We start from the raw sequence: 17,174 nt of genomic DNA on the forward strand, positions 1-17,174 counted from the left end.
AGTTTTGGAATTAAAGGGAACGCCTTAAACCGGATTCAATCTTATTTGACATGTCGCACACAGAGAGTGAGAGTAAAAGAAGATATAACGGAGGCCAGCAACCTCAAATATGGAATCCCGCAAGGTTCTGTATTAGGATCTATATTCTTTACATTATATACTCAGCCACTCACTAAAATTCTAGGAAAATATAACATCAATTACCATCTATACGCAAACGACACACAAATATATATGACATGTGAGTAAAATGATCCAATTCAAACGCTACTTACCATCGAAAAGTGCGTACATGATATAAAAAATTGGATAAAAACAAATAAATTAAAGTTCAATGATGAAAAGACTGAAATTGTCAGTTTAAGTCATCCCAATATTACAAATTCTATTGGAAGTATCAAATGTAATATAAATGTCTCAATTGTGCAAAGTTCACCCGCTGTTCAAAAATCTCGGCATCTTTCTGGATGAAAATATAACATTAGGCCGGCACATAAAACATCTTTCTCAATGCCTACATTTCCAACTTAATAGAATTGGTAGAATTGCAAACTACACAAATACAGATGTGACAAAAACCTTGATTACATCATTGGTTCTTTCAAACGTTGACTATTGTAACTCTCTCTTTTTGAACCTCTCATCAGCGAGAGAATACTCAGGCTGCAAAGAATTCACAACAATGCTGCAAGATTAGTCCTTAAGCGACATCCTTATTAAGAAACATCATTCGTCAACTTTGCTAAAAGAGCTTCATTGAGTTCCTGTTAAGGAAAGAATATTGTACAAAGATCTGATATTGTATTTCAAATGCCTCAACACATATCAACCAACTTATCTTTATGATAAAGTGGAGTTCTATACCCCAATCCGATCCCTTCAATCGTCATCCGATGGAAAACTGCTTGCCACTCAAGGAAAATCTCTTGCGTGACACGTGGAGGACAATCCTTTTCGAGAAATATCCCAATCTTCTGGAACAAACTTCCAAAAGAAGTGCGGTATTCTTCATCGGAATAAATGTTTAAAAAACATCTTAAGACTTTGTTATTTTCCAAATTGAATTATTGATCCCCCGTAAAGGGCTCTGAGCACTTCCTCGTGATATGGAAGAGCGCTCAACAAATATGATATATTATTATTACTATTATCATCATCATCATCATCATCATCATCATCATCATCATCATCATCATCATCATCATCATCATCATCATCATCATCATCATCATCATCATCATCATTATTATTATTATAATAGTAATAATATATATATATATATATATATATATATATATATATATATATATATATATATATATATATATATATATATATATATATATATATATACTGGAACACCCACGCTCGCAACATGACACGCCCCCTTCCCGCGGACACGCAACGACCAAAAAAACCCAAACAGCACGCCCATTCCCCGTCTGCCTGATCAACGCATCCGCCCGCCCTAGCTCAAACCACTACGCGGTCTTCTTCCAAACTGTCCTCACCTCTCCTTTCTTGCTAACTAACCCAGATCGTATTACACTGCAACTATCGAATTAATCAGTATTGAAACACTATGAACCAAATCGCCCCCCTTCATACAGGCAGCCATTAAAAATTACAACTGCCGGCCCCTAATTAATCTCGATGACAAGGTTTAAATAATATTTTGATAATAAGTCCCACTCTTCCCGTAACGCGCCTTCAATGAATGGACCCCAGCTTGGCTCCCAATATTATGAACGTGACACTGTAATTAAGAATTCTTAAAGCTGTAACAGGAGAAGTGTATTTATTACTTAGCAGCGAATTAAATAAACAGACAAAGGCATTTTGAATAATAAGCCTTGAAATTAGAGTCTTCACTTGTCGGTCTAATATTAAATTATGATAATCATGCACGTCGTGTCGGTTAAAAACAAAAGCAAACAAAAATAATCAACCACAAAAAAAAAGTATTTTAAAAAAAGCAACCAAAAAAAAAAAAAAAAAAAGACAAAAAAAAAAAAAACCCAACAAAAGCAATAACAAAAATAAACAAATGAATAAAACAAAACAAAACAAAAAAAAAAAAACAAATCAGAATTTAATACTTTTTTTTCAATAAAAAAAAAAACAAAAACACTTTAAAATATCTCCTTCAAAAAAGATGAACCAATCCCCAGCGATGAATGGAGATGATATTTTTAATAATTTGCATAATGGGTAAATTTTATAAAGGGCAGTAATCAACGATACGAGTTTTCTTATCAGCTTATCTTACTTAACCCACTCGTGTCTGTTGCGGCAGCTCCTATTATAATTATACATTATATATTATATGACGTATTCCTCAATCTGAAGCAGTCCTGTGACAGTCAGACATTGTAATCGACCGATATAGTGATTTTGTACGGTTATACTTTGACATATTTTAATTATATATTATATATTATATGACGTATTGCTCAATCTGAAGCAGTCCTGTGACCGTCGAATTTTGCAATCGACCGATAAAGTGACTTTGTATGGTTATACTTTGACATATTTTAATTATATATTATATATTATATGACGTATTGCTCAATCTGAAGCAGTCCTGTGACAGTTAGACATTGTAATCGACCGATATAGTGATTTTGTATAGTTATACTTTAACATAATAACAATTATAACATCTACCACTGACACAATGGATGGCTATAGTGAAAAGGTAGGTCGTGAGATGATTGTGTAGTACTATGTAGTATTAACCCTCTCCGTACCAACTATAGGAAAATCGTCACATTCGCCTACGATACAACCAATATTTTTCTCATTCAAATTTCTTTTGTACATCATAAAATTTAAAGAAAATGAACAGTGTGTTGTAGTTGTAGCGCGTGTTTTGCAAAAGAATTATGTATGGCAAGAACTTTACTGACATTGTGTTTGAGTTATAAAAAATATTCATTTTTATGTGAGTTGGGTGTGAGGTTTTAGGGAAAATCCTGAAAATGTCTGGTAAGGAGAGAGTTAATCGACGTATGCATCCGAACACACTTTAAGGCCTAGTTTAACATTGTTGTAAAAGACAATATTTGGTGTCTGATTTGAGATTTCTATTAATTACAACCATGACCCCATAAAAAAATGGGTTATCAGACCTGCGTAAAAGTGCGCGTCGGTGATAATCATAATTTAACCCCAGTTACCAAAAATGTTGTGACATACCCGACGTCTACTTAATTGCAGATCTGATAACCCAAATTATTATGGGCTCATTGTTGTATTGGACATATTCTCAAACCAACGCAAAATATTCTCCATTACAAGAATGTTAAATCGTGCCGATAATTGCGTCCGGCTATCGGACCTGCAAATATGTTCACGTCGGACACCCCCAACCCACCTGTGTGGCTATGTGGTCTAGTGGTGTGACACTCACTTTCCGATCGGAAGGTACTGGGTTCGAGCCTCGCGCTCGGCGCATAGTTGAGTCCTTGGAAAAGGCTGTTTACTCACATTCTCTCATCATACTCAGGTGTAAAAGAAGTACCTGACCGTTAACAGCGGTGTCTTTCTTCGAAAAATTGTGATATCGCCTAACAGGCGGCATGTCCCGTCTTACATGTTAAATGTTGCTGTTGACCAGGGACCCCTTGTAAAACGCTTTGAGCACATTTAGTGGATATTGCGCTGTATAAAGCTAAACATTTTTTAAAGCTCAATTCAAAATGGTATTAAATTGGAATGAAATGGATGCCGTGGGTGAGGGATTTTGACAAGATGGTCATTTAAATCAATCGATATTTGAAGGACGGGTTTTCTGGCCAAATTTTTAAATACGCATAGATATATCCACAAGAGTACGAACAGCTAACTGGTTAAAACCACTTGAGAAATTGCGTTCATCCACTCGACCAAGTTTCATACAATAGGATGCCTAACCGACGACCTGTACTCTATGAAATGCAAAGATGATTCCATATGGCCTGTCCCTGGAATTAAGATAAATGAAACATTATGAAGCACATTGAGCAAAATGTAAATTTCGTGGAAATGCGGCTATGTGGTCTAGTGGTATGACGCTCGCTTTCGGATCGGAAGGTCTTGGCTGGGTTCCAGCCTCGTTCGGCGCATAGTTGAGTCCTTGGAAAATGCTCAGGTGTAAAAATGAGTATCTGGCCGTTAACAGCGTTGTCTCTGTCCGAAAAAAAAGTAGAATCGCCCAACCAGCACCCGTCCTTCATGTTAAGTGTTGCTGTTTGCCAGAGAGCCCTTGTAAAGCTCTTAGATTAAGTTAGCGGATATTGCCCTTTATAAAATCTCAATTTGTATAAAATATATAAAATGTTCAAATTTATTTATATTAATATACTTGTGGAGAACTGGCAATATTTGCGGAGAAACAAAGACTATTACGATTAGCCACTTCTCTTTAAAAAAAAAAATACCATGGTATTGTGGAAATCAACATAGATCGAGATGAATCTTTTGAGCCATCATCAATAAAATCGGTCTGGAGAAAAAATATGTCGGATTGTGCGCGCATTTCAATCTGGCAACAGGATGGCCAGATTGATGGCGATTCCCAAGGCCAAGGTCAAATTAAGGACCGATCATTTTGCCCTAGCAATTGATCTAAAAAAAAAAGAGCTTTTATATAGCGCAATATCCATTGAACGTGCTCAATGCGTTTTACAAAGGGTACCTGACCAACAGTAACACGTACCATGTAGAACGAGACTTGACGCATGTTGGGCGATATTAGATATTTTTTTTTTCGACAGAGACAAAGCTGTTGACGGCCAGGTAGGTACCCATTTTACACCCGAGTACGGTGAGAGAATATGAGGAAAGAGCCTTCATTTTCCAAGGACTCAACTATGCGCCGATAATAATAATAATAATAATAATAATAATAATAATAATGATGATAATAATAATAATAATAATAATAATAATAATAATAATAATAATAATAATAATAATAATAATAATAATAATAATAATAATAATAATAATAATAATAATTATTATTATTATTATTATTATTATTATTATTATTATTATTATTATTATTATTATCATCATCATCAGTATTATTATTATTGTTCTTCTTCTTCTTCTTCTTCTTCTTCTTCTTCTTCTTCTTCTTCTTCTTATTATTATTATTATTATTATTATTATTATTATCAGGAAAACAAAATACAAAAACAAAGAAAATATCGCCTGCTGTTCGACATAATGTGAGGCAAGAAGAGTCACTGTATCTCACACAATATGATATTGCATTTTATTATATATAGACTACACTAAGAGAAAGCTGCCAACTTGAAATTTCAAAAATTCGTAATTTCCATGGGAAAAAAAAGAAGAAAAAAGTCACTTTAAATAGCTTTAGAAAAAAAACCCAAAACAAGCCAATTTGCTCTCAGCATGATCCAAAAATGCTCCAAAGCAACATGCTATAAAGATATCGTTGCTTGTACTTTCTTTTTTGCGATCGACTAGCCCTCAATCCGACGTGCACTTATTTGAAGGTCTCATAACCCAATTCCTTATGGGCTCATTGTTGTAATGGAAATCTCAACAACAACAAAAATTTAAAAATTAAAAAAAAAAAATGGCGCAAAATGTTGTCCATTACAGCAATGTTGAACTAGGCCCATAAGTAGGTTCGGATGTCAGACCTGCATATATGTACACATCGGCTCAATCCAAAAGGAAAGCAAACAACTGACTCCATCCGTCAAGCCCTTTGGAAACCAGGGCAAACTAGGACTACATAGGTCTCATGTTAAATTAAAAGCTTGAGACCAACGTGCACGCATTTGCCTAACAGGCGTCATATAATATCCCGCCTTACATGTTAAGTTTTGCTGCTGGCCAGGGAAGCCTTGTAAAGCGCTTTGAGCACGTTTACTGGATATTGCGCTAAATAAAAAAGCTCAATTATATAAAATTGTAAAATATGCAGTCAGATAATGGGAAAATTGACAGAACAGAATGCAACTTGTGCGGCTATGTGGTCTTGTGGTATGACACTCGCTTTCGGATCGGAAGGTCCTGGGTTCGAGCCTCGAGCTCGGCGCATAGTTGAGTCCTTGGAAAAGGCTCTTTACTCACTTTCTCTCACCGTACTCAGGTGTAAAATGAGTACCTGGCCGTTAACAGCGTTGTCTTTGTTCGAAAAATTGTAATATCGCCTAACAGGAGGCATGTCCCGTCCTACATGTCAAATGTTGCTGTTGACCAGGGACCCCTTGTAAAGCGCTTTGAGCACATTTAGTGGATATTGCGCTATATAAAAAACTCCATTTTATAAAATTGTAAAATCTGCAGTCAGATAATGGGGAAACAAAACAAGAAAACAATAGCGTACGGTAATCAGACCTGAAAATTTGTGCACATAGGTTTGTACCAATGTATATTTTTTTGCAGGTCTGATAACTCAAATGTGATAGGCCTATTGTTGTAATAGATATAATCTTAAACCAACACAATATATTGTCCATAACAATAATGCTATGAAAACAAAACCATAATAGTGTCCGGTTATCAGACCTGAAAATGTATGCACGTCGGTTTGTTGTACACTGTCCTGATCTTAATGGGTTCCTTCATGATGTTCCTTTCCCTGTATAAACGGTCTTCGATAACCTTTGATGGTTTTGAAATGATGATTAAACTCTCTGGAGTTCACCATCGTACTACTACTACTACTACTACTACTACTACTACTACTACTACTACTACTACTACTACTACTACTACTACTACTACTACTACTACTACTACTACTACTACTACTACTACTACTACTACTACTACTACTACTACTACTACTACTACTACTACTACTACTACTACTACTAGTAGTAACAAGATATGAAGTGAATAGAAAAGTGCCAGAAGACAATAGAGAATGAAAATTTTTCGCGGCGGTGGTGGGGTTTGAACCTGCGACCTTATTGGTACGACAACTCCGCCTGGCAGGTGAGAGCGTGGCTCTACCGTGTGAGCTATCAACGAACACAAAAATATTCGTTTCAAACTCAAAGTCATTACTAGATCCCTCTCTCACCCACTTCTTGAGACCGCCGATTCGTTCGTACACCACCATCGCGAATAATTTTGACCAGCAGTTAAGCTTAATAGCCAATATTCTCAACACAAACATATAACATAGAAACGATTGAGACATTGAGTATGCTCCGGTGTATGGGGTGAATTTTTAATTCAGAAAAGTGAGTGGAGCAGGCACTTATGTTGGTAACAACAAGATATGAAGTGAATAGAAAAGTGCCAGAAGACAATAGAGAATGAAAATTTTTCGCGGCGGTGGTGGGGTTTGAACCTGCGACCTTATTGGTACGACAACTCCGCCTGGCAGGTGAGAGCGTGGCTCTACCGTGTGAGCTATCAACGAACACAAAAATATTCGTTTCAAACTCAAAGTCATTACTAGATCCCTCTCTCACCCACTTCTTGAGACCGCCGATTCGTTCGTACACTACCATCGCGAATAATTTTGACCAGCAGTTAAGCTTAATAGCCAATATTCTCAACACAAACATATAACATAGAAACGATTGAGACATTGAGTATGCTCCGGTGTATGGGGTGAATTTTTAATTCAGAAAAGTGAGTGGAGCAGGCACTTATGTTGGTAACAACAAGATATGAAGTGAATAGAAAAGTGCCAGAAGACAATAGAGAATGAAAATTTTTCGCGGCGGTGGTGGGGTTTGAACCTGCGACCTTATTGGTACGACAACTCCGCCTGGCAGGTGAGAGCGTGGCTCTACCGTGTGAGCTATCAACGAACACAAAAATATTCGTTTCAAACTCAAAGTCATTACTAGATCCCTCTCTCACCCACTTCTTGAGACCGCCGATTCGTTCGTACACCACCATCGCGAATAATTTTGACCAGCAGTTAAGCTTAATAGCCAATATTCTCAACACAAACATATAACATAGAAACGATTGAGACATTGAGTATGCTCCGGTGTATGGGGTGAATTTTTAATTCAGAAAAGTGAGTGGAGCAGGCACTTATGTTGGTAACAACAAGATATGAAGTGAATAGAAAAGTGCCAGAAGACAATAGAGAATGAAAATTTTTCGCGGCGGTGGTGGGGTTTGAACCTGCGACCTTATTGGTACGACAACTCCGCCTGGCAGGTGAGAGCGTGGCTCTACCGTGTGAGCTATCAACGAACACAAAAATATTCGTTTCAAACTCAAAGTCATTACTAGATCCCTCTCTCACCCACTTCTTGAGACCGCCGATTCGTTCGTACACCACCATCGCGAATACTAGTAGTAGTAGTAGTAGTAGTAGTAGTAGTAGTAGTAGTAGTAGTAGTAGTAGTAGTAGTAGTATGCGCCTAGAGCTTAATTGTATAGAGGAGTGGGCGCAATATAAATAAATTTCATTATTATTATTATTATTATTATTATATTATTATTATTATTATTATTATTATTATTATTATTATTATCATTATTATTATTATTATTATTATTATTATTATTATTATTATTATTATTATTATTATTATTATTATTATTATTATTATTATTATTATTATTACTTGATAAAGTTTAAGATGGTATGACAATGAGAATAGTAATGTCAAGATAAACAAACAAATAAAAAATTGAAAAGATAACATGTAACAACATGATAACGGTTGCTTATGTCTTATGTAGTAATGATTTCTTTCCATGACAAGCCACGTGAATAACACCATACAATCTATGTACATAGAAATGAAAAAAAAATAAGCAAAATTCGTAATTTAATACCGAGGCATATAGCAGAACTTTTAATAAATAACCCTGTTTTACCTAAATTGGACTATTGTAAATCCTGTGGGAGAAGTTAGCTAAAGACAAAATGAGCAAACTTCAGGTTGCTCAAAATGACGCAGCCAGACTCATTGTACGCAATAACAAAAAATACCCGTCAGCAACTCTCCTTCTCCGTGAGTTACATTGGCTTCCTGTGGAAAAAAAGATATATATATATATATATATATATATATATATATATATATATAATATATATATATATATATATATATATACATATATCGATAAATGAATAAATGTAAAAGATGTCAAAAAAAAAAAAAAAGACGGATAGAATGCTGAATAAATGAATGAGTGAGTGAATGAAGGAATGAATGAATGAATAGTTCAAAAAGTAAGTAAACTTCTCTTTACTCAGTATAATGCGAAAATTTGTTGTAATGGCTTTTTAATTAATTAAAATTAAATTTTAAATTAAATTCCCTTCATTCATCCAATAGGGGAAATTTGTCTCTAGGGTCTATTCAAAATGAAGACTGGAATAACCCAGACGTCATTCGTAGTTCACCGTTGCACACACCGTGCAGCGGCGGGTAATCGAACTCGATACCTTTCGGGTACGAAGAAAAGACTGTACCAATGAGCCACGCCGCTCCTTCCTGCAAGTGAAGACTGAAATATACCAGGCGTCAGCCGCAGTGCAGTTCTGAAGTAGAGCTAGGGCGAGGTGACTGATCTAGATGGGTCTTCATGACCATTGTTCCTGATAACCTTTGGATGGGGGTTGTGATACCATCGTGGTTGTGAAGTGGTGCTTATTAAACGTGACAGGTTAATAATTAGGTACATTAATTTAGTGTTATCTTACATAAACACGGATACAAAAAAAAAAAACAACAAAAATTAAACAAAAAACAAACAAAAGTAAGATTCCCACAAACAAGTGGATTAATATACGTATACTTAAAAAAAAAATCCCAACTATCTAAATAAATAAATCGATTGCTGTAATAAATAAATAAATATGTAAATAATAAATATATAGAGGGATAATAAATAAAAACATAAACAAATAGATAAATAGATAAATTAATTCCCTTTATTCATCATCCCGTTGGGGAAAATTTGTCTTTAGACTCTATTCCAAGGGAAGACTGGAAGAACCCAGGAGTCCGCCGCAGTGCAGCGCCGCAAACTGAGCTAGGACGAGATGACCTGCTCAAGGCCACACAGAGCAGCGGGTATTAGTACTCGGTACTTTTCGGGTATGAAGCAAAGACTGTACCGCTGAGCTACGTGTATGAATGAGTGAATAAATAAATAAATAATAAATTCCCTTTACACAGAACTATTTATTGGGGAATTCGTTTTGAGGTCTGATATCTAATGAAGACTGAAATATCTGAGGCGTAAGAAGCAATGAACCCGGAAAGTGAGCTAGGGATGGATGACTTGCATTAAGGCCATACAACGCAGCGAGTGGGGTTGGGGATAGGGGATAGGGGGTATGGGGGGGGGGGGGGGGTCAATATTATACAGATCTAGATAGGCATTCATTGCTACTGTCTTTGATAACCTTTGAATGGGGCTTGTGATAAAATCATGTTTTTAAGTGGTGCTCTACGTTGACAGGGCAAACATTAATCATCTTAAGTGTTATCTAGATAAACAACCAAACAAACAAACAAACAAAAAAAAAAACACCAAACACCCCCCCCCCAAAAAAAAAACAAAAAAAAAAACAAACAACAAACAAACAAACAAACAAACAAAACAACTTATGGATAAAACTAAACAAATAAATAGATGAAATAAATAAATAAGTATGTATAGATACGTAAATTAATAAATAGATAGATAAATAAATAAATAGAAAAAGAAATAATCAAATAAATCAATAAATGAATGAATTAACAAATAAATAGAAAATAAATAAGTGAATAAGTAAATGAATGAATAAATAAATAAATAAATAATAAATAAATAAATAAATAAATAAATAAATACATAATACATAAATAAAATGAACTTTATATTAGTACATTGGGAGTACAGTTGTGGCCAAAAGTTTTGGACTAAACCCAATTTTAAAATATTAACGTATAAAATGGTAAAATATTTAATTCAAATTGTGGAATCATATCTAATACCTTTCCCCAATAACATTTTCAACATTATTTAATATTATTTGGTGTGACCACCTCTAGCCGTAATCACAGCTTCTATACATAGGGGCATGCTGAAGATTAGTTTCTGGCAATACAAGTAGTAGTAGTAGTAGTAGTAGTAGTAGTAGTAGTAGTAGTAGTAGTAGTAGTAGTAGTAGTAGTAGTAGTAGTAGTAGTAGTAGTAGTAGTAGTAGTAGTAGTAGTAGTAGTAGTATAGTAGTAGTAGTAGTAGTAGTAGTAGTAGTAGTAGTAGTAGTAGTAGTAGTAGTAAGTAGTAGTAGTAGTAGTAGTAGTAGTAGTAGTAGTAGTAGTAGTAGTAGTAGTAGTAGTATAGTAGTGTAGTAGTGTGGTAGTAGTAGTAGTAGTAGTAGTAGTAGTAGTAGTAGTAGTAGTAGTAGTAGTAGTAGTAGTAGTAGTAGTAGTAGCAGCAGCAGCAGCAGCAGCAGTAGTAGTAGTAGTAGTAGTAGTAGTAGTAGTAGTAGTAGTAGTAGTAGTAGTAGTAGTAGTAGTAGTAGTAGTAAGCCTCGCATTCTGAATGACGCTTGGTGAGAATTTGTGTGACTCAGTCACAGATTTTATAAAATTTCGATGAGTACAGCTGCTCTCTCCATCCAAGTTGTCAACTGCTTCCATTGGTCACGGTCCCGGCCCATCGTTAAGTTATAGCCTGACACTGACCAAAAAATGACGTCAAAATACCAGTCTTTTGCCACAAAAGAAAACAAATCGTGAGTTGTATTCAATAGTTCAACCAATGAAATAACTTGTTTCCTTCAGCTCGACTTACGACAACTCACTAGACGCTACACAAATCTTAAAAATGACGTCAAACTGCCAGTCCTAGAGGGTTCTTGTTTCAGGCGATAGTTGTATGCGCTTGGCTAAGAAGTTCATAACATTGCCATCCGGAAGTATAATGGACCAACACACAAAACTGTTTGTATCCATGTATACTGTGTGTATAGTCGGGTTAATACCGTTCAGTGAGCATTACTCATAAATGCGGATGGCAAAAAACAATAACAAAGACCCGATTGACGTTATCTTCGAACTATCTATATAAGGTTAACGATGGCTACGGCCAGAGCCCCGAAGCTACCAAGACCCCGTTGCGACCCCAGTACAGAGGACACTGCAGTTTCTCTTAGTTCTTCATGGATCAATTCGGCCTCATCTGAATCTAGAAACCTCTGTTTACTGATATGTAGAGGTATCCTGGTTCAGGGCAGTTACTATTAATGTTGTTGGTCAGTACTGACCAATAGCCCAAGTCATAATTAAATAGATACACCCCAGCCGTAGCCATCGTTAACTTATAATCTGACACTAGAACCCACTGGGACTTAATTTTGACGTCGTTTTTTTTTTCAGGTTTGTGCAGCGTCTAGTGAGTTGTTAGTAGTGCTCAAGGAAACAAGTAATTCCGTTGGTTTACCTACAGAATACAACTCACGATTTGTTTTCTTATGTGGCCAAAGACTGTCTCTTGACGTCATTTTTTGGTCAGTGTCAGGCTATTGATAGAATGAAGTTGGCGTCACTCAGGTCTTTGTTATTCTTTTTTGCCATCCGCGTTTATGAGTAATTCTCACTAAACTGTATTAACCAGACTATATACGTTCAAGGTTACATATAGTTTTGTGTGTTGGTCCGTTATACTTCCGGATGGCAATGTTATGAGCTTCTTAGCCAAGCGCATACTATCTATAAGTTAACGTTGGCTAAGTTCCAGCCCGGTGTCCTTGACCTCCTAGGGACATGCAAAAACGATCGTCCGAGGAAACCGTGCTGGAGTGTAAATAAATAATAATAATAAAAAGAATGAATAAATGGGTAAACGAATAAATAGATAAATGAATAAATATACAATTAATTAGATAAATATCATATAATTCGTCCCTATTTTGGAAAATAGGCATTGGGGTTTATTTGAAAGAAAGACAGAAATATCCCAGACATGAACCGCAGTGCAGCCTTGCAAGTTATATTAGGACAAGATATTATTCCTCACGGCCATACAGCGCAGCGGGCGGAAGTCGAACCATGTCACGCTGCCCCCCCCCCCCCCTTTCCCCCGCCCCGCCCCTAACCCCTCCTAATGATTTAAATGATTTTATAGCAGGATGAATGGGTGAAATAAATGAATTGGTGAATGAATTTATGAATGAATTAAATAATTAATTATCAAAGAATAAATTAACGAACAAACGAACGAATAAATGAATGGTGTGGATGGATGAATCAATGAATGAATCAATTTATTCATAAATGCAAATTTAAATTGAGCGTTTATATAGCGCAATATCCACTGAACGTGCTCAAAGCGCTTTGCAAGGGGTTCATGGCCAATAGCAACACTTAATATGCAGTTATTGATGATTGGATGTGGTTATGATCCAAAACAAGGTCAATCATGATCCATAAATGTGCTAGAAAAGAGAACCATGATATCAAGCCTGTATAGTGATAGATCAATTACCAATAATATCAACAAATAAAAAAAAAAAGTAACTTTCAATATTCTCATACAAATAAAACTAAAGCAGTGACCATCAACAAAAATGTTTATAAAAATGTCAATGAAATGTGTGGTGATTGGTTGATGAATATTCAGAGGATGAGGATAAGAGATATGGCTAATTTCACAACGTTACAACATCATAGTCAAATCACAATATATCAAATTACTTTTTTAAACCTTCTCCTTACCACCTATAGGAAAAATCGTCACATTCGTTATTATGCCACCAACAGTTTTTCATATTCTGAGTTCATTTTGTTATAGTTATAGTTATAAAAACTTGACACTGTGTTTCAGAGCTCTGTTTCTGAACAAAATGTAGAATATACTCGTTACTTATCTGTTTCAAAAATATATGTTTGTGTTTGGTGGGTATGAAGTTTCGGGTAAGATTCTAGAAATAAATGTTTAGGAGAGAGTTTAAATCACTAAACAATTACAACAAAATTAAGTGGATGTTTTTGATTATCAGCAGTTTTCGTAACAAAAAAAAAATTAATTAAAAAAACAAAAAAATGAACGAGTAGGTAAAAATAAAAATAATAGAAATTGAAAACTGGCCATTACTGTTTGTACCATATTATGAAAAGTAAGTAGAATTATTATGAAAACGGCAAGGCCTCGAGTCACGTGATTCGTTCTTTTCTTCCCCAATAAATGATAGCAATCATATAATGTGTTCACGGGTTCTAGGCTATCTAATCGTATCTTGGTCCCATCCTAGATTGAATGAAATGGTATATTTTTTTTTATTGGAAGACACTAAATATAACTTAATATAAATTTCTATATCACTATTTAACTAACATTCTATACAATATACGAAGGCGATGTTCCAAGCTTGTATTTAGTAACCTTAAAAATAATTAAATTAAACAAATTATAAAATGTACACGGGGAGAAAGAAAAAAAAAGAAGAAATTATGGAATCGCACAAATACACGGACAATTGTAAAATCTTTAAAAAAAAAATCTTTTCAATTAAAACATACAAAAAGGGCAATTCAAAGAACCAGCAGTTTCATCATATTTTGCCAAAGTGGAAGGCAGAAGCAAAAACTAATGTACATCAGATCCAATCAAGATAGTCAGTTAAAAAGTTGTCATTCAACAAACAAATGAACGAATGAATTGATAATTAAATAAACGAATAAACGAATCAATGAAAGAAAGAACGAATGAATGAATGAATGAAATGAATGAATGAATGACAAGGGATTGAACAAACGAACGAATAAACGAAGGAATGAATGACTGAACGAAAAGTTTTTATCTTTTAAATATTCCCATTGACTGATTCTTCTTCTTCTAGGTTCCATGCCTGGTCCAGGCTTCGGATACTGCATGAATTATCTCTCTCCATTCATCCCTGTCTCTTGCTTTTTCAAACAGCTCTTGGATTGTTAGGTTGGTGAAGCCCTTCAGTTGGTCTATGAGTGTTTTTCTTTGTCTCCCCCGGGCGCGTTTACCAGGTATTTTTCCACAACTTGCCAGGTATTCATTCTTATCTTTCCTTACTATGTGTCCGAAAAAGGATAGTTGTCGATCCACTATTAAGGGCATTAGTTTCCTTTGTTGGTATGTTTGTTTTAGCACTTCTTCGTTCGTTTTGTGTGCAGTATACGATATTCTCTGCATCCTTCTCAAGCACCACATTTCAAAAGCTTCAATGTTCTTTTGTGTTTCTGCATTTGTAGTCCAGCTTTCGCATCCGTATAACAAGATTGGCCACACGTAGCACTTCAAGACTCGGAATCTAATCCCGAACGACATCTTTTTGTTTTTCAAAATGTTTCCCAGGTCCATGAAGGCCTGTTTGGCTTGAGTTATTCTTGCTCGTATGTCTCGGTTACATCTTCCATCTGTTGTCACTATTGAACCTAGGTATTTAAAACTTTCTACGTTGGTAAGTTGCTCGCCGTGAATCGTTATATTGCAGGTGTTGTTGTTTTCGGGGTTTTTCTGTATTACCATGCATTCCGTTTTGGTGATATTCACTTCCATTCCCTTGGCTTCACTATCTACTACCACTTTGTCAACAATCTTTTGAAGTTGGATTTCTGATGTTGCAATGAGTACCGTATCGTCTGCGTATCTTATATTATTTATGCTTTGACCTCCTACTTTTATTCCCTCCATATTATTTATGCCCCTCATGATTGTTTCTTGGTATAGATTAAACAGATCTGGTGAGGCAACACACCCTTGACGGACTCCTTTCTTAATAGGAATGGAATTTCCTGTAGAGTTTCCGATTTTGATAGATGCCTGCTGGGTGTAGTATAATGTTTGCATGAGTCTGAGGTCTTTCTCATCAGCGCCAATGGAGTGCAGTTGTTTAAGTATTTCTTCGTGGCGTACTCTATCAAAAGCTTTTTTGTAGTCGACAAAACAGAGGTATAGTGGGGTCTGAACCTGTATAGCTCTTTCACTTAAAACACGGAGGAGGTATATTGCGTTCCTTGTCCCTCTGTCAGGTTGGAATCCATATTGTTCTTCTGCGATTTCGGGGTTAATCTTATTCCTTAGCCTGTTGATAATTATACGCAACAGTTTTTTGGTGATGTGGCTTATTAAACTTATAGTTCTAAAATTTTCGCATCTGACTGCACCTGCTTTCTTTGGTATTGCTATGAAAATAGAGTTACAGAGATCTTCTGGAATTTTCCCAGTATTGTATATATTGTTGAATAATATGTGAAGTTCATCAATTGCTAGATCTCCTAGGCTTTTTAATGCCTCTACAGATATTTCATCAGGGCCTGTTGCTTTACCATCCCTCATTCGTTCCATGGCATGTTCAATTTCACTTTTGGTGATGTTTGGTCCGCTTAATGGTTCTTTGAATTTCAGTGGTGGTTCATTTCTATTTGGATCATTGTACAGTTCGCCTATGTATTCTACCCATCGGCTTTCTATATGTTGTTCTTCAAATAGCAGTTCCCCTTGTTTGTTTTGGATACAACTTCCTGCTGCTTTGCTTTTCCTTTTCCCTGATAGTTCTTTTATTCTTTGGTGAGCTTGTTGGGGTTGGGTTTGTATTCTCTTTCGATTTCGCAGCATTTCCAGTCTAGATAGTTCTCGTGTGCCTCGATGCATTTGGATTTAATGTGGTTGTTCAATGTTTGGTATTCTGCAGACCCTCTGTTGCATTTTCGTCTTTCTTCAAATAGGTTTAGAATTTCATTTGTCATCCATTCCTTTTTGCTGTTTATTTGAGCTATTGGTAAATGCTTTTCTGCAGTTGCTTTGACACACTTTTGGAATATATCAAATTGTTTTTCACATTTTTCGTTATCAGGTTCACTTTGGCTTTGTATCATGAGTGCATTTTCAAATTCTTCTCTCATTTTTGTTTGTATGCCATTGTCTTTGCATAACCTGTAATCCCTCTTTATTCTACCAGCTGTTCTCTGAATAGCTTTAAACTTTATCCTTACTGTACAAACAACTGGGACATGGTCACTGTCTACATCGGCGCCTGGATAGGTTTTGCAATTTAATATGCCATTTCTGAATCTTGATGATACTGCTATAAAGTCTATCTGGTTCCTTGCTCTGTCCCCTGGTGATTGCCATGTCCAGGTTCTTCTTGGGTGTTGTTGAAACCAGGTGTTTGAAATCATTAATTTATTTGTTCTACACCAATCTGCCCAGATGTTTCCTCGTTCATTTCTGTCTCCGAGTCCATGTGG

At 35.7% G+C, this 17,174-nt stretch overlaps 1 pseudogene across 1 annotated transcript in view; it reads left to right on the forward strand.

The window, feature by feature from the left end:
- Positions 1-2,348: 2,348 nt before the first annotated feature.
- LOC144973367 (broad substrate specificity ATP-binding cassette transporter ABCG2-like) overlaps positions 2,349-17,174 on the forward strand; it is a 100,796-nt pseudogene continuing 85,970 nt past the window's right edge. Inside the window, exon 1 of the transcript XR_013645540.1 lies at positions 2,349-2,698. The product of XR_013645540.1 is annotated as a broad substrate specificity ATP-binding cassette transporter ABCG2-like (transcript). The remainder of the gene's footprint in view (positions 2,699-17,174) is intronic.

The sequence above is a fragment of the Berghia stephanieae genome, chromosome 5 (assembly GCF_034508935.2).
Source record: "Berghia stephanieae isolate SIO BIC M18660-M18661 chromosome 5, UCSD_Bste_1.3, whole genome shotgun sequence".
Lineage (NCBI taxonomy): Eukaryota > Metazoa > Mollusca > Gastropoda > Nudibranchia > Aeolidiidae > Berghia > Berghia stephanieae.